This window comes from Dipodomys merriami, unplaced genomic scaffold (assembly GCF_024711535.1).
Source record: "Dipodomys merriami isolate MVZ:Mamm:240054 unplaced genomic scaffold, mDipMer1.0.p SCAF_11, whole genome shotgun sequence".
In the NCBI taxonomy this organism is placed as follows: Eukaryota; Metazoa; Chordata; class Mammalia; order Rodentia; family Heteromyidae; genus Dipodomys; species Dipodomys merriami.
In genome coordinates, this window is record NW_027202382.1 from 47,824,315 (window position 1) to 47,851,273 (window position 26,959).

The window sequence follows — 26,959 nt, forward strand, 5'->3', positions numbered from 1 at the left end:
TGCAAACCACTAAGGGAAGAGAGTGTTTGCCGTGGCAAATGCTGAAACGTCAGATCCACAAGGAGGCCCTCAGTGAGGCGCTGCAGCGTGGCAGCCTGACTAAGATGTCACCACGGTCACGCGGGCCGGCCCATCACGCCTCCTACCCCAGGAATCCTTCCTACCTTTCAGATCTTGTCACTGGTTTCAGTCCAGCTTCTAGAACTTCCTTTCCATCTGTGTGTGTGTGTGTGCAGCCAAGTACTGGTGATTGAACTCAGGGCCTGGGTGCCATCCCTTAGCTTTTTCGCTCAAGGCTAGCACTCTTGCTCTGAGCTACAACCTCCATTGTGTCTTTTTGCTGATTAATTGGAGGTAAGAGTCTTATGGACTTTCCTTCTCAGGCTGGCTTCCAGCTTTGATCCTCAGATCTCAGCCTCCTGAGCAGCTGGGATGACCAGCGTGAGCCGCCAGCACCCGGCTCTGTCCATCTCGTCCATTGTATTTCTGCACGGTGTAGGGAGAGTCAGGCTTCCCTGTTCACCAAACTGTGCGTCAGCTCAGACCTCAGGCCGGGGGAGCTTGGGTGGTACCTGCTGGGCGGAGATCCTGGCCTGTTTGTGGTTCTCCACTCCACAGATCTGTTACAATGCTTGCAATGCTCTCCTAGACTTGTCCTTGTGAATGGCAGGGAGAGGCTGGAGGTCACATACACACGCGCACACTCATTTACGGCATACATTCCCACATCCCCACACCTCCAAATAGAGCACAGGTCGCTTTCTTGCTCATGCTCACCCAGACACACACATGAACAAATGCAAATGGCACTGAAAATAATTGCAAAGAGGAAACACCCTGGCCAAACCCATGTCTTAGCCAAGAGTTAAAACCCCTGCTCAGCGTATAATTTTGTTTTCATTTGCTGCACTGGAATGCAGTGATGTAAGACCTCCATAAATCTGAATTAAGTTCCCATTATGCGACTGGCCAGCTGTGCGGCCAGCAGTGTGCAAGGGACCCAGTTGTCACCATCAGCAGTTTCCAGGAGGTGGCTTGGGCTGCGCCTGCTTGTACCAGCCCCTATGTGGAGGGAGAGAGTCTTCCTTAGGGCTTTTTATTTTTGCTGCTGGTATTGGAGCTTGAACTCAGACCTGCAGTGCTGTTTCTGAGCTTTTTCAGTCAGGGCTGGTGCTCTACCACTGGAACCACAGCGTCACTTCCTGGCTTTTTGCTGGAGATAAGCGTCTCACGGACTTTTCTGCCTAGGCGGGCTTTGACCCATGATCCTCAGATCTCAGCCTCCTGAGTAGCTAGGATTATAGGCATGAGCTGCTGGTGCCTGGATTTCTCTTGGACTTCTTGCTGTTGTCTCTGGTCTGAGTCTTACGTGATGGTCAGTAGTGGTCTCGCCCATCCTGGTGTCTGCTTGTAGGACCAGGAGTGGGCAGTGAGTAGGCAGTGGCGCTCTAGACCTGAGTCAGCTTGCCTGTGGGGGACTGGAGGTGACAGTGTTACTCTGACCCTCAGGCTGGGCGGAAGGAATTAAGGTTCCTGCTTTTCTTTCTTTCTTTCTTTCTTTCTTTCTTTCTTTCTTTCTTTCTTTCTTTCTTTCTTTCTTTCTTTCTTTCTTTCTTTCTTTCTTTCTTTCTTTCTTTCTTTCTTTCTTTCTTTCGCCAGTCATGGTGCCTGAACTCTGGGCCTGGGCACTGTCCCTTAGCTCTTCAGCTCAAGGCTAGCGCTCTACCACTTGAGCCACAGCGCCACTTCCAGCTTTTTCTGCTTAGGTGGTGCTGAGGAATTGAACCCAGGGCCTCATGCATGCAAGGCAAGCACTCTACCACTGAGCCACCTTCCCAGCCCAGTTCCTGCTTTTCTTGCTCAGGGTTAGGGGAAAGGCAGGGCTGGAGACAGCTCCTGGGGTGCTCAGGGCTGCTAGCTACCTGAGGCCGATCGGGCTGAGTGAATCGGGCTCCTCTTGTTGTCTGGGATTATCAGTGAGCTCCCACACCGGGCCTCCATGGTAAATGGCAGTGAAAATGCCATCCTCCAGTTGCATTGAGTGGGAGTGAATTGTGTTTGTGCCTCAAGCATGTGGCCATGGTCCAGGGGCTCTGGTCCTTCCTGGTTCTACACCTGAGCTGGCATCCTCTTGGCCATGTGGAGGGGGCCCGTGCAGTCCGTGCGGGTGCTGGGTTGGCTGGGGACCAGGCCACCGAGGACTCTGCTGGATGCTGGCCTCCTGGGTCCTGCACCTGCCAGCCACGGTGGCCTCGCCCAGCCCTAGGCTGGCGCCTCCAGCCTGCTTTCCTGGGCCCATCTGGTGAGGCCCGGGTGGTCTCCTCCTCCTTACAGAGGTTAAACCGATACAGGTACCCCAGGTGGGAGAGGCGGGGCTGGGGCTTCGGTCCCTCTGCCCCTGGGGAAGAAGTTCTGCGCTCCTGTCCCTCTGCTTCAGAGAGGGGCCAGTGCCCCTCATGGCTGTAGGTATGTTTTCAAGCATTTCCCTGGGCCCATATCCACCTTCCATCCATTGTGGGGGTCACCCATGGCCGCCCCACTTGGACCCCAGCAATATTGAGCCACAAAGCTATGGTGCTTGCTCTCCCACCCTCCCTCCTTCCCCTTCTCTCTCTCTCCATCTACCCATTCTTCCTCCCCTCCCTCCCTCCTTTCTCTCCACCCCTCCCTTCTTCCCTTCCTCTACCCATCACTGAAGCAGTAATTCACTGAACCTTTGTGTGTGTGTGTGTGTGTGTGTGTGTGTGTGTGTGTGTGTGTACGTGTGTATGTGTACGTGTGTACGTGTACGTGTGTATGTGTTGTTCCTAGGGCTTGAACTCAGGGCCTGGGCACTGTCCTTGAGCTTTTCTCAAGGCTAGTTGCTCTACCACTTGAGCTCCACTTCCAGGTAGCTGAGAGCCTCTTTAATCCAGGAGGAACCTGGGGAGCCACCCCCCACCCACCTACTTGCAGGTTCTCTTTGCTCCGTGACCCAGAGAATCTGGGGGAACCTCTGGAACCCTGAGAGGTCAGGGAGGCTGCTGTGTGCCCCTGATTTCGGTCGGGTATGGTCTGTCATTCAGGCTCTGGGGGGGCCAGGCTGGCCCTGGCCCAGGCTTCCCAGTCAGGTGAACGGGTGGGAATGAACTCCGAGGGAACTTGGTCTCCTGGGCCTCTCTTTCCACAGGAACAGAAGGTAGACTGTGGCTGTCCTGTTGTGACATTGCTTTGGGACATTTTGCAACATTTTTATTAGGATTTTCTTCCTCCTCCTGGTCACTTGGCCTGTAAGCCCTGGTCCAGAAAGCTGGTTTCGGAAGCATTTCTCTCTTGACAGCCTTTCCCGGTACTTTTCCAAAGGGTTGCAGTCTGGCAGGGGAGAGGAGAGGGAGGGCAGGGTGGGTGGGATGGGTGTGCAGAGGGCTGGTCTGGCTTTGATGGTGAAATTCCACTGGCCTGCCCCATCCCTGGGCTGCCCAGGGCTCCTTTCTCATCCTCCTTCTGTTCCGGTCTAGGTGGTTTGTCCATCACCGCCCCTCCCACACTAGGTTGCCAGGGTCCTGCAGGGTTTGTGGGGCCTCTCTCTCTGCAGTTCCAGCCCTGGGGCAGTGCAGGTAATTGGAGAGCAGATGCAGGTGCCTGGCTGTTGGTCCCAGCTCTCTCTCTCCTGTGCTGTCCATTGCTAGTTGGCTCAATGGGGAAGTTCAGGCTCATAGAGTAGACAAGCAGCTACTTGCTCAAGGTCACAGCCAAGTGCCTAGCTATGGCTTTGGCACTGTTGCCTGCTGGGCAATAGTTCTCCATTGCTCTCTGAGCTCGTTCCCTCATCTGGGCAGCTTCCCTGGTGGAAAGGGGCAGGGCTCTGGGCAGGGTGAAGCGGGGAGCCCGGGGATGGAGACATTATTTTTGTCTGTGATGGGAACTGCCTTCCAGTGCTCACTAGCAGCACTTGGCCGGGGCTGAGGTGACAGGACTCAGGAGCGGGGTGTCTGTGGGGAGATGGAAGAGGGAGCCTGGCCTCCAAGCTGCTGGGTCTGCAGGAGGAGGACTGGGACGGTAGCGTGGTTCTGGTGTCTTCCTTCCTGGGCTTGCCCGGCTGCTGCTTGCTCAGCCCTGTAGCCAGCTTGAGTGGGGCTGTGTAGAACTCTCCAGCCTCTTCCACCCTGGGCACCCTGGAACCTCCCCCCCATATCTGCTCATCCTGGATGGGGTTAGGCCTTCACACTGTCTCCTGGTCTCCCGACTCCCCTGAAGACTGCAGCGACTTCCATGAGGCCTACTGGGTTCTCTTCCTGTCATGGCCGCTCTCCATGGTGGAAGGACAGGAACGTGACCTCTGCCACCTTGTGCTGTCAGCATGACTACCCATTTAACCCCTCTGGGCCTGTGTATCATGACAAGACACATTCTGCCCTCTGTGCCTCGGTTTCCTTTGTGAGATCCTGTCCTCTCTGTGGGATGCAGTGTCATGCTGGCCGGCACTAGTTCAGATGGAGTTGTCGGCCGTGTCTAGGTCTCTTCTGCCTTGGAGTCTACGCTGCCTGCAGGAGCGGAAGGAAGCGGCAAGCAGGAGGCAGGCCCTGCTGAACTGGAGCGCTCTGCTTTTCTGAGTGTGCGTGCCATTTGCCCAATTCTTTGCTGAGAGGCAAAGTTTGGCAGAGGGTAAAGGCAGAATGTGACACCGTGGATCCATCAGGGCTGAGGAAACCTGCCTCCTACCGTTAGCCCTCCGTGAGCTGCTGGTGGAGGGGACCACTGGGTTCCCAGCTCTCAGTGGTACACTGTGCTGGATATGGGAAGGCTGGTACCATCCGCCTGCACCCTGGCTCCTTTGGCTGCATTGTCAGCAGTGTCTCCTCCCTCTGCGCCAGTCCTCTGTCCAGAGTCCATGGGTCACCCTTAGAAATGGACTTGCTTCTGGCCCATGCTGTTTCTCCTCATCTTGAGCCTGGGGCAGGCATCACTAATCCATCCCAGCATTCTCCTCCCCACCCCCAGCCCTGGACAGGCATCATCAATCCATTCCAGCACTTCCCACAGAGCCTGGGAGCAAAGCAGCCCTGGTACATAGCCCTTTCTAGCTGTCTGAGTGCTAGCCTCGCCCAGGCTTCCTGCATCCTACTGCCCACCCGCCCGTGCCAGGGGTTTCACAGTGTGTGAAGACGTGGTCTTTCCGTGCCATTGATTTTGCCATCCAGCATGTGCCCCGAGCCCTGTCTGGTCAGGGACCTTGGGTATGACGCCACATTCCTTATCTCCACACCAGGCCCGGAGCCTTCACGTCTCTATTCATTTCCCCCTAATATTTGTTCATGAGATTTGCTCAAGATTCCATGCTCATCCTAGGCCCTTCTGTTGGCCATCGGATGGTGCTCAGATGTTCCTGTGGTGCTGGGTTCATTTGTACACTGAGGCCTCGGTGCTGTGGGGAGATGCTCCGGTCTTTATGTTGCATCTACTTTACACTAATTACTTATTAAAATGCAGCTGCTGTGGAGCAGGGTCAGCCCTGGGGCTCCTGGCTGAGCCCCGCACAGAGGTGTCCAGCAAAGATCTGACTTTCTGCCTTTCCTCTGCTAGCTGCTGTCATTTCTGGCTGTGATCAGCCCGCTTTTGCAGAAGAACTGGGTACCCAGACGTGAGTGTGCACACACATGCACACACGTGGTCAAGTGAGAGCTTGCTCTCTTTCACTCTGTTCCAGGGCCTCCTGCGTGCCAGGGAAAACTCACTCTACCACACCGAGCCACATCCCAGCCTGGAAGTTTGCTCTTTGCATCTCCTTCCAGGGGAGCCATTCCTGTCCTGGCTTGGGTAAGGTAAGGGCACAGAGTGTTTGGTCTTGGTAGCTGAGACTCTGTGGGCCTGAGGAGCTGTGTACCTGGCCCCCTGACCCCTTAGTCCAGCCTTCCTGTGCCTTGGGCTTGTGAGCACTGCTTGGAGGACTCTGGGACTTTGCCTTGAGCAAAGCCTCCTCACAAGGATGCCAGGGAGGCTGTGACTCCCACACCCAAGTTCAAATCTGAGATGGACCCTGGCTGATGGGTTGATCCCTTGGCCAGAGTCAGTGGTGTGAGGTAGGGGTCCTGCTTCTGTCTTGGTGAACTCGGTGTTGACTGGGCACTGGTACCTGCCTGGGGATCGTGACTCTTGGCTTCTAAGGGGGGGGGTGGAGTGCCATAAACAAGAGGATGCAGGAAGGAAGTGAATCCAGCTCTAGGAAGAAAGGCCGGGCACAGAGATAGAATGAGGATGCTGGGGTACACGTGTATGAAAAAGATCTAACACGGTATTGGGGAGTGCCAGGCTCCAGGGTGGCCTGGATGTGATAGTGTTTTCTAAGCATTGTTTGGTGAAAAGACTTCCCTCCTCTGAGGTCTGGGCAACCCCTGCTCTGAGTCTCTGGTATGCCATGTGATGCCCGAAGCCTCCCACCATCACTCTGGGCTTTAGTGCCTACATGGAGAGGGGAGGAGCCTAATGGAGAACACCAATTGGCCATGATTGATTGGTAGTGACTAAAGCTTGGCCATTGATGAGTAATGTCTGCCACGGCCTGGTTGTGAGAGTGCTGGCCCAAGTGCAGACATTTTCCAGTCCTCGGGATGGTACACCACCACCCAGGCTGGCTTCTTTTGGGCGGCCTGGAGTTGGCCGTGTCCTTGCCTCTGGCTGATGGTGACAGTTAGGTCCTGATGAAAGTCTGTGGGCCTGAGATACAGCCCCTCAGCAAAGCTCAGGCTCCCGGGCTGGTGGGCACCTGCGGAAGTGCGCTGGGGTCTGGGACCGGCTGCTCTCTTCTTGGAGACAACCGAGGTGTGGGGAGTTGCCATGGTACTGATCAGGTGGGCTGGCTGGCTGATATGCAGCAGCGGAGGGCCCCCTCAGCCTCCCTGTCCTCTGCCCAGCTCAGCCTGTGCCAGTCATGCAGTCTCTGCTGCCAGAACATTGGAAAAGACAAAGAGGTGGGGACCATGGTATTTGATGTAGGGTTATGAGGACCGTGGTGGGACTTAGGTAATCACAGAAGGCTTCCCGGAGGAGGGTCAGGCCTAGTGGGGCCGAGGTAATCCAGAAGGCTTCCTGCAGGAAGCACTGGGGTTGCAGGCCCACAGTCTCTAGGTGAAGCTGCTGTAGGGAACTCAGGGCAGGATGTGCAAAGGCCAGAAATCTGGTGTGTGTTGGTCAGCTCAGAGGCAGGCCAGGCAGTATCGGGGAGAGGACCCCTATCTTGAGACTCTCCTGGGACTTGCATTGGGGTGACCCTGAGCTTCACAGGGGCATCTGGAAACATCGGCTGTGTAAGAATACTTCAGAAAGTGCCTGTGAGTCCTTGCAGAGGGCTGGGACTGGTGAGCTGCTGGACCCACACACTTTCTTCTTGCTCAGGGTTTGGTTCTGGGGAGCAGGCCTCCCGGAGCCTGCTTTGCCCGGTGTGTCGCATCTCTGCCTCCATTTCCTCATCCAGGAAGAGGAAGTACGTGATGCAGTCTTCTGTCATTTCCCTCTGTGGGTCTCTCCCGCCCTGGGGGCTGAGAGCTTGGGTTTTCTCAACTAGTTTCAAGGCAACTTGGGAGGGTGCCTTTTTTCTTTTTTTTTCTCTTTGGTCCTTGTCCACCGTTAATTAAGTGTTAATTGGCTAATTGTTTCTCCCCAGCGCCCTCAAGACATTTAATTATGTCAGATGAAGCCTGACAGTTTGATGTCTGCAGCAGAAAAGCTGAATGGGACCACGGAGGAGGAAAAAAAAAAAAAGAGCCAATGTAAATGGCGACTAATAACAAAGTCTTGCTTCTGGACATCCTGGAAGACGTTTCTCAGGAGCTGCTTTGCTATCTGATAAGCAGTGTGTGTGACCCCCACCCCTATCCCCATGGGGGAGGCAGCTACTCCGGAATCACAGAATGTGAGCTGTGAACTTGAGGGTGGCCGCCTTCCGGGGAGCCTTACCGGAGACCCTGCAGCTGGGTGACCCTGCTTGGAGATAGCTGGTCCTTGTGCTGTCAGGAGCTTCTCCCCTCCCCCCCACCCCCTCTAGAAGGGAGATGACATAAAGTTGTCTACCTTGGCTCTCTCGCACAATGCAAGGATCACAACCATCGCCATTGTCTTCTTCCTGGATTTTCTCAGCTCTTCAGCTCAAGGCTAGCGCTCTACCACTTGAGCTGCAGCCCCACTTGCAGCTTTTTTCTTTTTTGCTTATGTGGTGCTGAGGAATCGAACCCAGGGCCTCGAGCATGCAAGGCAAGCGCTCTACCACTGAGCCACCTTCCCAGCCCCTTCTTCCTGGATTTTCCTGTTGCCTTTTCCTCCTCCCCAGTCCCTTGGCAACCCCAGATCTCTTTTCTGTATCCCTGGATTTGTCTGTTGGGTAGTCTGTAGCCTTGGGGTCTGGGGTCTGTCACTTGGTTCTTTCCTCCCCCCCCCCCCAGGCTTCCTCCAGGAAAAATGGTTCCGTCATGCTCCCGAGTCACGGGGCTTAGTGAACGTCAGCCCTGAACCTTCTGGCCCATGCCTCCTCACTGTACGGGTTCAGGCCCCTACGCTGGGCCTGTGGACTGGCATGTCCCTGGTTAGGCATGGGCATAGGCCTGTTGTTGGACTGGATCTTGTGGAAGTTGAGCCTGGGGTCTTCGTGAAGAGTACAGTTGTGAGCTTGAATGTACAGGACCCTGTTTCCAATTACTTTGGGTCATAAACCCAGAAGTTAGATGGCTGGATTGTGAGACAGTCCTCTGTGTGTGTGTGTGTGTGTGTGTGTGCGCGCGCGCGCACGCGTGCGTGCGTGCGTGCACCACTACTGGGACTTGGACTCAGAGCCTGGCACTTTTAGCTTTTTAGCTCAAGGCTAGTGCTCTACAGCTTGAGCCACATCTCCCATTTGTAGCTTTGGGGCTAATTGTAAATAAGAATCTCAAGAACTTTCCTGACTAGGCAGGCTTCAAACTGTGAACTTTAGATCTCAGCCTTCCAAGAGGCTAACATTACAGACACACGCACTGGTGCCTGGCTTTGCGTTGACTTCTTTTTTTCTCCCCTACATGGTAAGGCTTGAACTCAGGGCCTGGGCACTGTCCCTGAGCTCTTTTGCTTCAGGCTAGCGCTCTACCACTTTGAGCCACAGCTCTACTTCCTGTTTTCAGGTGTTTAATTGGAGATAAGAGTCTCCTGGACTTTCCTGCCTATATGGTTTTGAACTGCAATCCTCAGATCTCAGCCTCCTGAGTAGCTAGGATTACAGGCCTGAGCCACTGGTGTATGGCTTTGTATTGATTTTCGAGTAACCTCTGTGCCGTTTTCCACAGTGCCTAGCCATGGCAGTAGCGAGTCTAGTGGTGCAGGTGAGTCCTGGCTTCCTCATGCAGCCCTGCCCACAGGCAGTGTTTGCTAGTGTTACTTTTTGGACAGTAGCCATCCTGATGGGCATGAGGTGTCAGCTTCCCATGTTTGGATCTGTGTTTCTTTAATGAGTACTGATGTTAAGCATCTTTTTGCATGCTGTTATTTTTTTTAATTATTTAATTTTCCTGTTATCTTTGGGTAATATCTTTATATATCTTTGTATATATTTTTACGTTATTATCTTTCTACTGAAGTCTTTCTTGAGGTGCATCTTTCTTTGTGTGTGTGCCTATGCTGAGACTTGACCTCAGGGCTATCCTTTACCTTCTTTTGATCAAAGCTGGTGCTCTACCACTTGTGCCACAGCTCCACATCCAGCGTTTTGGTGGTTAAATTAGAAATAAGAGTCTCACAGACTTTCCTGCCAGGCTTGGCTTCAAATGTTGATCCTCAGATTTCAGTCTTCTGAGTAGCTAGGGTTATGGCATGAGCCACCAGTGCCTGGCTGGTTTTTTGTTGTTGTTGTTGTTTTTGTTGAGTTATAGCCATTCTTTATAGGCTCTGGATAATAATCTTCATGAGCTCTGTGGTTGGTGTGTATTTCCCCCCATTCCTTCAGTTACGTTTTCATTCCATGAAGTCTTTCTTTTTTCCATTTTTGACCTGAGCTTTTTGCTGTCTTAGGCAAAAAAAACCCAAAACCCCAAACCCGTCACCAAGGCCAACGCCTGGACGCTTTCCCCTTATGTGTTCTCCCAAGAGTTTGGTAATTTTAGCTCGCGCCTCCGGGATTAGGTCTCTCAGGAGTTGATTTTATACATGGTATAGATAAGGCTCCAACTCCATTCTTTCATAGCTCAAAGACTGTCTCACAGAATGGCCTTGTCCCCTTGGTCAGAAGTCTTTGGAAGGGCTGGGAACGTGACCTACTGGTATGGTGCTTGCCTAGCATGCATGAAGCCCTGGTTCAATTCCTCAGTTCTACATAGGCAGAAAAAGCTGGAAGTGGCTCTGTCACACAAGCGGTAGGGTGCTAGCCTTGAGCAAAAGAAGCTCAGGGACGTCGCCCAAGCCCTGAGTTCAAACCCCAAGCCACTGGGGCCTGTAGGTGAGGACGGGTGTGTGAGCCTTGGGCTAGGTCCTCAGTGGGAAGAGCAGCTGCCTGTGGCCAGTGTCCTCCCATGACCAGGTCAGCAGGTTCGCCACAGAGACTGCCCAGGTCCTCTGCTTTTCCTCTGCCCAGATCCCTGTCTGTAAAAGACACCTGCTAGCGTCATCACCGCCCCTTGGCTCTCTGGGTGCCTCCGCCTCCCTAGCGTGTGAAGCCAGGCTGGGCACCCTGAGCTCTCGGCTGATGCCCGTGCAGGGGAGGAGCCTGCACCCAGACAAGAGCAGCCAGCCGGCTCTGCCCCTGCCCGCAGGACAGGTGGAGAGGTTCCCCAAGGTGCCGATGCCTCTCAGGCAGAGATAACTTGAGGCAGCCCTGCTCTTGGCCAGCCCCCGCACACACGGTGATGATTCCTTGGGAACATGACCAGAGCCACCTTACCTCTGTCCCTGTCGCTTCATCTCCATGAGGAGCCAGAGCCTCGCATAGGGGCTCAGAGACACCCGGGGGAAGGGGGAGAGTTAGCGGGATCGTCTGTCTCCCTTGGGGGGAGCCTCCCCAGGCCTGGGCCTGAACACTGATAGGGCTGGGGGAAGGGAAGTAGGTTCGAGTGTATGGGGCTGAAGCTGCTTCTTGGAGGGGGGTGGATGGCAGTGTGGATGAGGCCGGGGCCTGCTCCTCTGGTGGGCACTGCGCCCACTCTGACTTCTGTGGGGAAAGCTTGGGATGGATGGCTGCGCTGGGACCATTTGGGACAGAGGACAGCACTGTAACCATGGCGACTCTCCAGGGCCACGCCCGGTCATCCCTCCCCACGCTGCGTCACTGAGGTCGCAGGCCCTGTGCGGTGGTATGGCCCCAGGCCCTCCTGGATGGAACGGGGTGGGTGAGCCCTCTGGGTTTCCTTTCAGAACGGAAGGACCGAGGCTTCCGGGGGCTGAGCTCAGCAGGAGGCCCCGGCCAGTGTCTAGGTTCAGGGAGGCTCCTGAGCACACGTGGTCATTCAATAGTTATGGATGGACGTGCCCCATGGGCAGCTGTGGGGAGGGAAGGGCTCCTTAGGGCCTGCCCTCCAAAGCCAGGGACCCAGCCTGGCTGGGGAAGTTTTCTTGGGGCTGTGGCAGGAGGCTGAGGTGCATGGATGTGTTTCCCCAACTTGGTCTACGCCAAGAACTCTTTTTTTCTGTGTGTTGGTATTGGAACTTGAACTCAGGGCCAGGGCACTCTCCCTTACCCTTCTTGCTTACAGCTGGCATTCTACCACTTGAGCCACATCTTCATTTCTGGCTTTTTGGTGGTTAATTGGAGATGAGAGTCTCACAGACTTTCCTGCCCAGGCTGGATTTGAACCTGGATCCTTAGATCTCGGTTTCCTAAGCACCTAGGATGTCAGGTGTGAGCCTCTGGCACTAGCTCCTCTGGGCACTCTCAGGAAAGTCCTCCCTCCTCCACAGACAATGCATATCACACCAGTGACATTAGTAGGTAATTAGTTTTCTCATTTTTAAATTAAAGACTAATTACGAGTGATATCTGCAATTAGAGTTTCTGATCCACACATGGTAGCCAGGCCTCCCACGGTAGGACCCGGAGGCCAGGCGGGCAGGTTAACTAGGCCTGGTTAGGTTGGACTTTGGGCTGGAAACCCCCTCGACCATCTGGAACCCAGGCTGGGCTATGTGAACCTAGAGGAAGACACGAGGAGTCCGTTTGTGGGAGGGAGGCAGAGCATGGCCCTCAGATGATGACAGATGGCGCTCTGCCTTGAGCCCAGCCTCCTCTGGGCTTTGGGGCCCCTGGACAGGCAGTGCTGGGTCCCGGATGGGCTGGCTGGGTGCTCTGAGGGTGTCTGGGGAGGGGGGAGCAATTTGCTGCCAGCATCTGTGATTTCTCTCCAGCTGCCTGTGTGGGTGTGGACGGTGCCTGGGCCTCTCAGGCCAGCTGGGGTCAATGGAGGGCATCATGCCCAAGTCATCACCGGGATTTTTCATTCATCAACCAACTGCCCAGGTGGTGCAGGTCTAGGCTGGCTCTAGGCTGCCTCCTCCAGGGAGCCACCAGGATTTCTTCAGCTTGCTGCCGGGGGCGCGTACCTGGCGTGGCTGGCAGTCGTCTTTAGGGGTCCTCTAATACCACCCTGTTTCACTGCATCAGTGGCAGTGTGTGGCCTGCTGTGAGCTGTGGGTAGAGATTAGTTCTCCTGGCCGCTGCCCAGGGCTGAGCTTCAGGCAGCTTAGTCAGGAGCCCTCAGGATGAGCAGCTCTGGCCTCTGCAGAGACCCCTGGGGCCTGACGCTACAGTTTCCTGTCTGAGGAGATTCCTCTGCTAGGAGGGGTCAGTGTGGCTGAGGCCCTGCTGATGCCCTGGGCAGTACAGGACTGGGCTTGGTCCCAGCGTTGGGGTGCGGGAGGGGGTGTGGAGGGCTGGCCTGCGCTGTGCGGGGTGAGGCCCCGGACTGTGACGGCAGGGATGGGTGGTGGGTGGGGCTGGGCGTGGCCTCCTCTCCTCCGGTGTGTAGGGGTGTTGTTCCTTCCCTTCTCTCGCTGGCCTGACACAGATCTGGCCCCCCACACCCCGGGCTGCTTCTGGGCTGCACTCCTCTCTGATCTGAGATGGGAATGTTGTAGCTGGTGGCAAAAATGGCTCCTTGCCCTCTCTCCCTCCCTCCCTCCCAGATAGGGGTGTTAAAGAAAAATCCAATTCCCGCCGCCTTCCCTGCTCTAGCCGCTGGGGACAGCCTGAGCCCCTCAGCCATGGCAGGGCCCAAGCGGGGCGAGCAGAGCCCCAGCCAGGTCCTGCAGGGGGAGGAGGTGCTCAGAGCCCCCACTGGCTCTGTGGACCCAGTGCCAGCCCAATGGAAGGTTCTAGAGCAGTGTGCTGCACAGTAGTTGGTTATACTGTCCCGCCGGGCAGCGGGGAGTGTGGAGATGCAGAGGTCCAGCAAGATAGCAGGCTGGTCCGCAGGGGTGTGGGCTGGGGAGTGGAGGCTGACTCAGCCGTCCACGCTGAGGGTCAGGCCCCTGTGGCCCAGAGTGGAATGTGAGGATGGGACTTGGAACTGGCCTTGAAAATACAGTTGTGCTCAGGAGGCGGTGGGTTCCAGGCCTTGAGAATGGGGCTTTGGGGTCTCCTATGGAAAAGTTTGGGGTGAGCCCCTGTGACCTTGGGCATGTCCATGACCTTGCTGGCTTACCTAGACAGTGGGAGAGGGGAGCGGGGGTGTCCTCCGCCTGTGAGTATGGAGCGGGGTAGGCCGTGGGGTGACCTATCTGGGCCCGAAACAGGGCCCAGAAATTGCTCACTGACCATCACGGTGAATAAGTCAAGCTCAGAAAGACAAATAGCACATTTTTTTTTGCTCACATGTGGAAGCTAGATCGGAAAAAGCAAGGAGTGATAGGCTGCGATTTTAAGAGAGGGACTGCTTGCGCAGGGGGGGTGGAACGGGTGGGAAGAGAGGGCGGTGGGCGTGAGAGCCGCACACCCCAGTACTCTGCCTCTCCCCCTATGTTCACACTTGGGCCTTGGTGTCCTAACACTTGAGCCCCGCTCTGCTCCTGGCTATTTTGCTGGTTAATTGGAAGCAGGCGTGTCTGCATTTCTCTTTGAACCTCCATCTTCAGCTCTCAGCCTCCTGAGCCCGTGGGATTATAGACAAGAGCCACAGCACCAGGCCAACTGACAGTTCTTAAAAAGGAGTAGGGTTGTCAGGTGCCGGTGGCCCATGCCTGTAATCCTAGCTACTCAGGAGGTTGAAGTCTGAGGATCGAAGTTCACAGCCAGCCTGAGCAGGAAAGTCTGTGAGAGTCTTGTCTCTAGTTAGCTAGCAAAAAGCCAAAAGTGGAGCTGTGGCTCAAGTGGTAGAAGCCTTGAGCAAAAAAGTTCAGGGACAATGCCAAGGCCTTCAGTTTAATCCCTAAGACTGAGGGGAAAAAAAAGTGGGGAAGGATTAAGAATAACCAAGTAAATTTGATCAGAGTATCTTTCATGTATGTATGTATGTAAATATGACATTGAAACCCCTTTATATATTTAAATTATCCTAAAAAAAATAAACCGTGATTGTTACATCTTACACCACCAGGTACCTCAGAGGGCAAAATGGGTTTTGTTTATGTGTGTGTGTGTGTGTGTGCGTGAGCGTGTATGTGTGCGCGCATGCATGTACTTCTAGATACTGGTCACGCACTTGCTTGGCTTTTTCACTCAAGGCTGGTACTCTACCACTTGAGCCCCACCTCCATTTCCAGCTTTTTGCTGCTTAATTGGAGATCAGAGTTTCTTGGATTTGTTTGTAGGGGCTGGATTCAAACCATGATCCTCACATCTCAACCTCTTGAGCAAGCAAGGATGACGTGTGTGAGCTCTGACCAGGATGGCTCCCAAGGGTAGTGGAATCTGGGTAGCAGCTGACCGAGTGGAGATCGACGGCAGATGTCTGGCATTTCACAGCCTCTGAGCTTTGCACTCTTGGCTGTGTTTTTCTGCCACAGCCGAGACCAGGCTCTGCCTGGGTCTAGGATGGTTCCCACCCAGCCAGAGGCCGGGCTCTTCAATGATTCTAATGGTCTCCCTATTAATTTAACTGGGGAAAATCACCTCCAGATGTCTTTCAGGTGGGAAGGGAGAGATGTCCTAATACCAGGGCCTATCATTAGGAAAAGCAAATTAAATCAAGTTTAATGGTGTTAGAGCTCCAGTTGCTTTGGAAATGGAGTTGGTGAAGCAGGGAAATGAGGAGTTGCTGACACCCTTCTGGAAGGAAATGGTGCTGGTAGGGAGAGAGTCGAAGCAAGTCTCAGGCCAGAGGCCTTGCAGGGTCCTGTGCCTCTGGGAAGGCCAGTGCTGGACCAGGCTTGAGGTCTCGGCTGGGCAGGTGGACAGAGCCTTGGGGAGGGCTCCAGGGTTGGTGAGGCTGGGAGAATTCTCTCCCTGTCCTGAGTTCCATCTCAGGACAATGCTTGGGAGTGTTTGTGGGGATTCTGGGCCAGCGTGGTCCTGGCCCACCCTGCCTGTGCCCAGAGTTCTCTCAGATCCTTTGGGCTCTGTTATTGGGGTGCAATGTTAGGCCAGGATCAGATGGAACCAACTTGGTCCTGCAACCACATATACAACTGCAGCAGATCCCTCTCTCCCCAGGTCTCAGTTTCCCCATCTTCAAGGGGGAAGGTGAAGGAGGTGAGGCCCTGCGTGGAAGGCATGGGGTCGGGAGCAGCGGAGCAGGGAGTCTGGCCTGTGCTGTGTTTATGCTGTCAGTGGATTAAGTGTTTTATTTTCTTGTTGCTAATGGTCCTTTGAGATTACATGGTGTAGCAATTTATCAGAAAACAATGGCTCTGTCTTTTATAAACATCAGAAAGCCCTTCTAGCAAAAACAAAAACAAAAAACAAAAAAACAAAAACCAAAGAAGTGTTCTGGTTTTTCTCTTGGTGGGTTCCCAGTCCTCTGATCGGTGGTCAGAAATGTTCATCTTGACACTCCCCCATTAGAGACAGAAGGCTTCGACTTCAGAGTTTGTCCCTGCAGATGCTCCCTATCTTTTAGGCATCGTCATTAGCTTCTCTCTGTGAGGAGCAGGAGTCAGACCAGGAACCATGAAGATGGAGGCACTCGGGCGGGCATGGCTAGGGCTCTGTGGGGAATGAAGGAGCCTGATGCAGGATGCTGGGATGAGTGGAGAGAAGCAGGCTCTGGGCCTGCTGGGCTTCTGTGCGGGTCTTTCTGCAGGTGGCAGGAAGCCAGGTGGGCTGTTAGGCACAGGGCCCCCACAGAGTCCCAAAACTTGCCTGGCTGACCTTGGTAGGGTGTTGATAAGGTTTAGGGCTCCTGTGTATGTCTCATTTCACCTTTTGATAAATCAACCACTGAGGTTCACATAGGCTCAAAGTCATTCAGCCAGTGCCAGGACCCTGTGAGTCATGCCTCCAGCCCAACTTTTAGTTTATTATTATTATTTTATTTTTATTATTATTATTAGTCATGGGATTTGAACTCTGGGCCTGAGCTCTTCAGCTCAAGGCCAGTGTTCTACCACTTGAGCTATGGCACCACTTATGGTTTTCTGGTGGTTCATTGGAGATAAGAGTCTCATGGGCTTTCCTGCCAGGCTGGCTTTGAACTACTCAGCCTTCTGAGTAGTTAGGATTACAGGTGTGAGCCACCAGCACCTGGCTGATTATTTTGGAGATGGAGTCTAGCAAACTTTGCAAGCTGGCTTTAAACTATATTCTCTGGATCTCAGCCTCTTTTTTTTTTTGGGGGGGGGGTGTCTGGTCGTGGGGCCTGAACTCTGGGCCTGGACACTGTCCCTCAGCTCTTCAGCTCAAGGCTAGCACTCTACTACTTGAGCCACAGCGCCACTTCCAGCTTTTTTCTTTTTGCTTATGTGGTGCTGAGGAATCGAACCCAGGGCCTCATGCATGCAAGGCAAGTGCTCTACCACTGAGCTACCTTCCCAGCCTCTTGAATAGCTGGGATTACAGGAGTGAGCCACCAGGCCCACATCCATGTCTCCTGTTAGGTTTTTAAAAAAGAGGTAGCTGAGTAAGAACAGCACCAGGCACGTGGTATTCAGGTAAGGGGTAGGTTTATTCAGGTTTCTTCAGTAGACTTGCTGGGACCAGGCCAGGTTGGCACTCCACGCGGCTGGCAAAAGAGAGCGTCTGCCCTGGGTTAGGCCTTATATAGGGTAGGGGCGGGGAAAGGTGTGTCCAGGTAAAGGGAAGTGGGACCAGGTAAGAGGTGGGACCAGGTGGGAGAAAAGTGTGGCCACATCAGATTCAGATGTGACCTCAGCAGATGCAGATGTGACCTCTTCCAGGTGTCTCAGTTGCCTAGGTAACGTAGGTACTGGGCAGGGTCTGTTCGCCATCCAGGAATGGACCTTACATCTCCATTTTTGTGAGTAAATCATAGTCATTGTGTGGATGTTAGACCTGTGTTGGGGTTGTTCAGGTTCACGCTTAACAGCAGAATTGTCAGGATCATGGTGATTCTATGCCTGACTTTCAGAGCACTCTCTCTTGTATTTGGAGTCCTCTATAATAAAGCCCCCTCCCTGGGGTCATCTGCAGAGGTGGCAGCTGTGGTAACTTCCCTTCAGTCCTGACCCACAGTCCGACAGCCGGCTGAGGACTTGGATCACTCAGCTAGCTTCCCCCAGCCTAGCCCTGTCAGGTGACCCAGACAGCCCCGCCCACCCAGGTGGCTGGTGGGTTGGTGCTGTTATGCAGACCTGTCACACCTCAGAAGGGACAGTTTGTGTGTCCTTCAAACTGTGGTCCTCAGGTCTCAGCCTCCTGAGTAGCTGGGATTACAGGTGTGACACTGGTGGTTCTTTGGACTACTAGTCTATTGGTCTTGAAGTGGTTCTGCTTCAGCCTAGGGCTCCGGTTCCTCTGTGCACCCCAGGGAGGTGGCGTGTGTGTGTGTGTGTGTGTGTGTGTGTGTGTGTGTGTGTGTGTGTGTGTGTGTGTGTGTGCCCGAGGGAGCCGCTGTGGAACGTGGTTGCTAGTGTGGACCCCAGGGGAGTCACAGCCACAGTCACCCTGTGTGCGTTCTTGCTCTCTCTCTCTTTCTCTCTCTCTGCAGGAAGCAGGAACTCTGCCTGGCTTCTCTGCCTCTTACCCTGAATCAAGAGTGTCACAGGCCTCTCCATCCATGCCTGGTGTGGCATGATGGCGGGGGTGGGGAGGCAGGGTGGGGAACCCCTGGTCGCCATTTGCTGAGGAGCAGGTTGGGTGCTTTCTGGTGGCCCTGGCCTTGCGGTGCGTCTGAGCCTGTGTTTATCTGGAGACCTTGGGGGGCTGGCCTCCCTCGGTGACTGCTGGCAGTGTGGACGGTCCTCAGGCTGCAGAGGCTGGGACTCGACTCCAGAGTGTGGCTTGTGTCCCCTGGTGCCTATGTCTGAGTGCCTGGAAGAAGCGACGGCACTGGGAGAGTGTCATTGGGGTGGCCCCCAGGACCTCTGTACCGTCCCGGCTGCCCATCAGTACAGGTGTTGGGAGGAGTCTGCATTATGGCACCCCAGTGGGCATGAGAGAATGTGGCCATGCTTAGAAACCCAGGTTCCTTGGCCTTCCTGCTCTAGCTTAGCCGGCAGCCCAAACCCCTCCTGGAGAGGCCGCCACTAACTCTGGCTGCCCGTGTCCTGGTCACTCTGCCTGCTTCTGCGTGGGCAGCAGCGTGGGCGGGGCACTCCTGCTCACTCCGGTCAGGCTTCTCAGGGCTGCAGGCAGCTGGGGCACAAGGCGACCCTGTTGTCAGTCACAACAGGTGGCTCAGTACCCCTTGGTGCTCTGCTGTCTGAGAGGATGGGCTCATGGCCTCCCCCCCCCCATACATTCCTGATGGCAAAGATTGAGGTGGAGTGGGGATCCCGGTGGGGCCCTGTCTCACCCGGGCATGCCTCTGAGACATCTTCATGGTACCTGCATTCAGGTTGTGCGGGTCTCCAGCAAGCCCTTGGTCTCAGAGGAAGAATTTGCGGATGGCTGCAGGGAGGTGAGCAGACACAGGTTCACGAATGCAGAGCAGATGCCGAGCAAAAGTGAGGCCTTTGGCTGGGAGGGAGGGCAGGCTCCATGGGGAGTTGCACTAGGGGTGTGTGTGTGTGTGTGTGTGTGTGTGTGTGTGTGTGTGTGTGTGTGTGTGTGTGTGTGTGTGTGTGTGTGTGTGTGTCCGTCCCAAGACACCCCCTTTTTATTGTGGTCTGCATCCAGGGGAAGGACCAGTCCTAGGAGGCGGGGTGTGTGTGTGTGTGTGTGTGTGTGTGTGTGTGTGTGTGTGTGTGTGTGTGTGTGTGTGTGTCCCCGTCCCGAGACCCCCCCCTTTTTATTGGGGTCTGCATCCAGGGGAAGGACCAGTCCTAGGAGGTGGTGTGTGTGTGTGTGTGTGTGTACGTGTGTGTGTGTCCCGAGACACGCCCCTTTTTATTGGAGTCTGCATCCAGGGGAAGGACCAGACCTGGAAGGTGGGCTCTGTGTCATTGTCTCAGGGTCTGGGTGCTATTCCTTAGCATTTTCTGCTCAAGGCTGGTGCTCTACCACATGAGCTAAACCAACTTTTGGCTGTTTGGGTGACCAATTGGGGAAAAGAGTCTCACAGACTTTCCTCCCATGAGTGGGACAAGGAATTCTTGGCCTTGGATGGTCAGATTGGGATTGTCATCTTCGGTCGGCTGTGGGGGCCATGGTGTGGGCCAGAGTCACCAGTCATGCCTTTAACATCAGCAGCACAGGATGTGATTTCTGATCAGCTCTCAAGCCATTGTTCCCAGCCACAGGGTTTCCCAACTCCAGTCTGACTGAGGCCATGCCCCTCAGGGAGTGCTGGTGGTTTCTTCCTTCAAAAAACAACTTCCTCCTGGGCTGGAGCCATGTTCCTAACCAATGGGTCCCCGTTTCCCTGAGTCAGTGTACAGATTTCTAGAATCCTGAGGCCTGGAAAGAGCCCTCCCCTCCCCCAGGGCCTCCCTCCCAGGGACTTCCTGGGAGGTTGGCTTTGTCAGCAGCCACACTGTGGGGGGCTTGGAAGACGGGGCCATGGCCATAGGCTGGATACCGACCGTCTTGTGCAGGACGGCTTCCAAGGTGAGGACCCCCACCCCTGGCTGTGAACCCCAGCCGCCTGGACGTCTGCAGGGGCGGCAGAGACAGTGTGACGCAGGCACAGGCCCTGGCACGGTAAAGGCGGGTCTTCTTGGTGTGTGTGAGCCAGTATTAGGGCTGGAGCTCAGGGTCTGGATGCTGTTCCTTAGCACTTTCTGCCCAAGGCTGGTGCTCTACCACATGAGTTAAACCAACTTCTGGTTTTTTGGGTGACTAACTGGAGATAAGAGTCTCACAGACTTTCCTGGCTGGGTTAGCATCTATCTAACCCTTCTATCTCAGCCTCCTGAGTAGCTAGGATTACAGGTGTGAGCTTCAAGGATCACTGTGGCAGGGACAGGGCCGTTGGGCGGTCCGGGAGTCAGAACCTGTCTAGCAGGGCCGAGTTGTGCCGTGGTCCCTTGCCGGTCTTGAGTGTGCACGATGCTGCACTTCACACACGCGCACCCTGCGTCTGCTGCCTCCGGCAGAGCACACGGCGAATTCTGTGAGGAGTCAGCAGTCAGTGGGGAGCGATTCCAGGTGCTTCCTGGTGTGAATTTCATGGAACCCTGGAGGTGGGAGCTCAGAGAATGAGGCTTGGATCGTCAGTTTATCGGTGTGTTAGGTGCCAGGAGGGCTGGAAAGGGGTCTGTGTTGTTCTGGGCATTTTAAGCTCTTAGCACAGCTAGGGAGAGCATCTACGCTCCAGATCTCAGGGTCCTCGTCCCAGAGGAGCCGTTCTGTATGTGGCAGGGGGTCTCAGTGGGGCCGGAGCCCCAGGGACAGTGGGTCTGACTCCCACTCAGCCATTTATAAGATGGGGTACAGAAGAGGCCATATGGGACAGGCACTGGGTTCCCCCCTCTTCCCCGCTACATAAGATTTCACAAGCTCCTAGTGATATAATTGTCAAATGTTTACTTAAAAGAGAATTGCTTAATTGACTGAAACACAGACTTTTTTTTTGGTATGTATGTCGGTCCTGGGGCTTGAACTTGGGTCCTACTACTCTGAGCCACAGCGCCACTTCTGGCTTTTTAAAAAAAATTGTTAATTGGAGAAGAGTCTTAAGGACTTTCCTGTCCGGGCTGGCTTTGAACCCTGATCTTCAGATCTCAGCTTCCCGAGTAACTAGGATGACAGGCTTGAGTGAGCCACTAACGCCAGACAGACTTTTCATTCACAAAGTCGGAAATGTGACCTCGAACTCTGCCTGTCCCCTTCACCCAGGGGTCATCTGACTCCAACTCGTGGATGTACCCCGTTGGAGCTTGCTCAGGCTTCTTTTCACAGGTGGGAGTATAAGGTTGTAGCACCCAGAGTACTGTGTCTTGTGGTTTTTTGTTTTTTGTTTTTTTTTAAAGTGTTTCTGGGATTTGTGTTCAGGGGTTCATGTTGTTAGATGGGGACATCTATGTTTTTAGGGGACAGGACATTCCTGCTTCTCCCCCGTCCCGCTTCTCCCTGCCTGCTGTGTTTGTGATGGAACCCAGGCCTTGCCTTGCAGAGCAGATGTCTACCACAGAGCCACGCCCTAACCACGGCGTCCAGCCCCTGCTTGCATCCATCTCCTCAGGTTTCAAAGAAAAGCTGCTCTGAGAGGACATGTGCCCTGTGCCATCAGTTTCCCTCTTAAAGCTAGACCTGGACCACTGGCGGTGGAGGTTCTGAGTTCCAAGTTCAGACGGGGTGGCCGGTGGCTGTATGAACCTGTAGAGTAGTGGCTGACTGCCGTCCAGGCCAGCTGCACAGCCCTCCGTGGATGAGAGCCGGGGCGAGGGGCTGCTCCTCCCCCCGTCTCTCCACCTGTCTGCCACCAGAGACCTCCAGCCTCGGAAGGCTATTTCTTGCCCCAGTGCTCTCTCTTGCTTAATAACGCCTTTATTGAGATAAAATCCACACACTATGGAGTTCTCCCTCCTGGTGTGAACAGTTCAGTGGGCCTTTAATGAATTCATCAGTCTGGGCATCCATTGTGAATTTCAAAACATTTTCATTGCCCCCAAAAGCAGTCCCGCACCTATGAGCCGCCGCTCCCCATTCCCACACCCCCCTTCCTGCCTGCACCTGCTACCTGGCTGTGTGGATTGGCCTTTTCCTGTCGGGGTCCTGACTGTGGCACGCCTGTGTCTGCTTGCTTTTCCCAGCAGGTGTTGCCTGTGTCCACTTCCTTTTTTTTTTTTTAGTTTTCACAGTACTGAGGTTTGAACCCAGGACCTTATGCTTGCTAGTATAGCGCTGGTACTGGGGCTTGAACTCAGGGCATGGGCGCTGCTCCTTTGCTTTTGTGCTCAATGCTAGTGCTCTACTACTTTAGCCACAATTCCTCTTTCAGCTCTTTTGGGAGTTAATTGGAGATAAATGTCTCATAGACTTTCCTGGCTGGCCTGGCTTTGAACCATGGTCCTCAGATCTCAGTCTCCTGAGTAGCTAGGATTACAGGCATAAGTCATTGGTGCCCTGCTGACCTATAGCTATTTTTGAGATAGGGTCCTAATGTTACCTGAGCTAGCTTGGTGTACCCCTGCCTGTCCAGCAGCTGGAATTATAGAATCACCATAACCAGTTGTTTTTTTTTTTAAGGTGCTGGTACTAGTGTTTGAAGTCAGGGCTTAAAGGATCCCTCAGAGAATCCATCACATCCATGGCAGGGGACCACATGGAGGCAGGCACAGGAGAAAGATGATTACAGGGTTTATTAGAGGAGCCGGATTTCCCCCAGAGAGCGAGCGCACAGCAGCCTCCACTATAGGTAGCTGCAGGGTCTGGGGATAGGAAGTGAGGTAGATGGGAGTTCAGGTGGGTCTGGGCGGAGAGAGGGAGGGGCCAGCAGGTCTGGGTGGAGCTGAGGACCAAAGGTGGGCATAATACTTACAAGGGCCTTATGCTCTCATTTGATTTTTTTCTCAAGGCTAGGCACTCTACCACTTGAGCCATAGCTCCACTTGTGTTTTGGTGGTTAACTGGAGATGAGAATCTCATGGACTTTTCTGCCTTGGCTAGCTTTGAACCATGATACTCAGATCTCAGCCTCGTGAGTAGTAGGCTTATAGGCCTGAGCCACTGGTGCCTGGCCCGCCCAGCTCATGTTTTGAGATAGGGTTTCCATAACTTAGGCTGACCTTAAACCAAGATCCTCCTATCTCTACCCCTGGAGTAGATGAGATTACAGGAGTCATCACAGTGCCAGCCTTTTCTCTCCTGACACATTCAGGCTAAGGTTCAGAGGAAGCAGAGAGCTGCCTGCCCCGGGAATCCCACTAGAAAGTAATTACATCCAAGCCTCCGGTTTGACTCTTAAGGCAATGCCAAAGGTCTCTAGCAGGCACCGGCCTCTTCTGGAACGCTGGCCCCGGGAGTCTGGAGAGCATCTCCTCCCAGTCCCTTGCTTGTCTAGTGCTCCCCTCCCCCTTCTCTTCGGGCCCTGTCCACTGGATGTAATTCCGCTGTGGGACCCATGACTGTGGATGCCAAGGGTGCTGCCATGGGCCCATAGGGAGGAGGAGCTGGGCACAATTGAGGACACTCAGACGCTCACCCTGAAGGAAAACCAGAGACACAGCCGGCCACCTCCACCACGCTGGTCAGCACAGTGGCCCAGGACGTGAGAACCCCCAGTGCCCAGCCAGAGGAGTACCCCCCTCCCCCATCCTGAGCACCTTTGCAGACAGCTGTTCCCTTCCGTGGGAGACCTCCAGGCCTCACCCCCTGACCTGGCGCCCCAGGGAAGGCAGCCCTCGCTGTACCCCTGGGCCTGGTGCTTAGCTGAACTTTCTTAGCCCCCAGGCAAAGACAGGTGATGCTGAGATCAGAAACAGCTGCCTGAGGGAGGGGTGGGCCCCGCAGAGTCTGGGAGACGCCCGGCCCTGGGGTGAGGAGCCTGGGGCAGAGGCTGGCAGGGTGTGGGGAGGGACATGCTGAGGCCGCATTCCACAGAGGAGAATCAAGAAAGAGATAACTAACTGTGCCATAAATAAAAGTTGAAATGAGTGACCCAAATCATTGTTATCCACAGATAAGTAGACAAATGTTATTTGCTGATTCCTACAATGCACTCTTACTCAGCCTGACACAGGAATGAAGCTCGACAGGTTAGGTGGTTCCTGCCTGCAATCCCGCTCCGAAGGTGGGGAGATAAGAAAGATTGCAGTTTGAGGGTAGTCTGGGCAAAAAGTTCCAGAGACTTCATCTCAATCAGTAAAGTAAGCTGGATGTGGCGGTACAGGCCTGTCATCTCAGCTCGGTGGGCAGTATAAATAGGAGGAGCATTGTCCATGCCTCATCTATGCAAAACCTGAAACTCTGAAAAATAAAGGGCTGGAATTCCACTAAGTGGTGGAATTGCAATGTCTGTCTAGAGCACAGATCTTTGAGTGCAATCTTTAGTCCTACCAGAAAAGAAGTTCTTAGAGATGGCTTGCTCTCTAAAGCCTGGCTGGCATCTAAGGTGCTGTCTGAGCTGCGCTGTACCCACTGTTGGTACCATCTGATTTGCCACCCCCCTGCCCTTCCTTCCCCCACCGTGTGCAGCTTGGCTGGGGTCCCGGCAGGAATATGTCTGAAGCCTAGTTACCATGCCCTGTGCCATAGCAGACGGAGGAGAGAATCGTCTTGGGGAGCCCTTGCAGACTTGACTTTCACTGACCCTGGGGGCCTAGTGTGCTTATCACCTCGGGCAGGAAATTGCCTGCAGTGTGAGTGTTCAGTTCCCGTGCACACGTGTGCATGTGTGTGTGCCCGTACCTGTACCTGCCAGCCTATGAGGGCCATCTGCCTTCCCTCCCTGGCTGCTACATTGCCAGAACAAACACAGGCCTGTTTATGTTCAAGAGCTGCCACTCCACACCCACTGCGAGCCCAGTGCTCCCCTCCAACCAGCACTGACTCCACTTCTACACCCAGGGCTCCAGGCAGATCCTGGGCTGAGCCTGTGGGAAACACGCCCCTTAAACTGCCCTGTCCTGTCCCTCCTCTCCCCTGCTCATCCCTCCTCCACCCCTTCCTTCCTTCCCCACCCCTCCTCCACCCACCTCATCCCCCACATCCCTTCCTCCTCCTCCCTCCTCCCTCCACCACTCCCCTGCCCCTCCTCCATGCTACCTGCATCCTTCCCTGTGTTTCTTTCTCCTCACACCTTCCAGGAGCCATGCTCCTTGCTGCCCACATTGCCTCCCTTGCTAAAGGTGGCTCTGAGCCAGGGCCCCTCCTACCCAGTTCCCTCCTGGTTGGGGAGGGCTGGGTCAGACCTGCTGGCTGTTTCTGTCTCCTGTCTTCTCCTTGTGTCCCCTCCTTCAGTTTCTGCAGTGGCTCCCTGTCTGGGCCACACCTGGAATGAGTCCTGGAATGAGTCCCGGACCCCAGGGCCAGCCTGCCCAGCAGTCTTGCCTGGGCTGGGGTCTCTCCAGGTCCTGTCACTGGGCTGGAAGTCTGCACTGGGCGCTTCTGAGCAATCCTGTCACTCGGCGGATACACGGGGTTGATGCCATGCTGCCTGCCTGTGCCCCAGCCTGCCCGCCGGCCCCTTGGGAGTCATCCTCACACGCGTGGCCTCCTGAGCAGCAGCCGTTAGCCTCCGCTCAGCCCCTTTCCTCCCCAGGACTCGCTCTGGCTTCCATCCTGTGGGGACCGGAGCACCTGGGTCATCCCAGGGGTGGCCCTCGCCATTATTATTCATGGAAGATACTCCCAGAGTCCTGCAGGCCGCAGAGGCCCTGCCTTGGGTCAGTATTCACAATCCAAACATTTAATTAGCCTGGGCACCACAGGAAAGATGATTAAGTTGAGCAGGGGACAGAGAAGAAAGAAGAAAAATTTCAAAGTGAAATGTCACATAACAAACAAGGCAGGGGCCTCCAGGAGGCCCCTCCCCACCTCCAGGGCCCCTCTGAGCCCCAGGGCCCAGGGACTTTTCTTGGGTTCCTGACATTTGCTGAGGCAGGTGCTGGCTGGCCTCATTTATTTGAGCTGCTTCAAAGTGCAGCACCCAAGGGTCCTTGCTGCCCTGCCTGCCCGCCCCCTCCCCCCGCAGGCACTGGCCGGGGGTGAGGTGAGTCTCCCTGTAGGGTCCCCCTGGGAGGAAGGTCATGAGCCTAGTTTCCTAGATGAGGAGCAGATGCCAAGCCATGGCGGGTGACTTGTCCAGTGCCACGTGCCACGTGCCACTCCTTGCTGGCTCTGGTGCCTGGTTCAGTTTGCTGGGTGATTCTCCTACAAGGCCGTGATCCTTTGTAACAGCTCAGCATCTGGCCCCTTTGTCAGGGACCCCGGGGAACTGTCTCGAGGCCCCTGTGTGCCTGCAGGGAGGGGCCCGGCTGTCCGCCCCTCCCCTCAGGCCTGGCTCCTCTAATTGGAGATGTGTCACTTTTGTTCCTGTGGAGGAGAAAATGAGATTGTGTGTGGATACAATTAATCTGGCTAATGGCAGCCGTTCTGGGGTGGGCAAGGAAATGTTTAGTATCTTGAAGCAGTCTGTGGGAAGGCGCCCTTTAGAGAAAGTCATTTGTGACTAGCTCATAGTGTTAATTGGGGTAAAATCTGCTGTTATGTAGTTCTCAAGTTCTTGGAGGGGGGGGCATGTCTGTGGGGGCACATCTCACCTGTGGTGAAACTGTCCCCAAGGCGTGGGGACTGTGTGGGGACCAGTTAACCTGTTTCTGGGATCTGTGGTTTTTGTGGAGGCCACCTGGGATGAAGTGGTCTGAACTGCAGAGGGTAGGGTCTGGGTCTCCCCACCCCTAGGCCGCAGGAGGGAGAGCCCGGCCTGGACTTCATTTCACAAGAGCCAACACTGGGGAGTTACAGGGTGTGTGTGTGCGCGTGATCCTCAGCACTCAGCCTCCTGAGAAATTAGGATTACAGGCATGAGCCACTGGCGCTGGCCTTAGCCATTTCTAAGTGCAGTTCAGAGTCATTAAGCACATTCAAGTTGTAGTGCCA

General features: G+C 54.7%; 1 protein-coding gene across 6 annotated transcripts in view; it reads left to right on the plus strand.

Annotated features, from left to right (window-relative positions):
• Vav2 (vav guanine nucleotide exchange factor 2) overlaps nt 1–26,959 on the plus strand; it is a 149,995-nt gene that overhangs the window by 35,776 nt on the left and 87,260 nt on the right. The window lies entirely within an intron of this gene.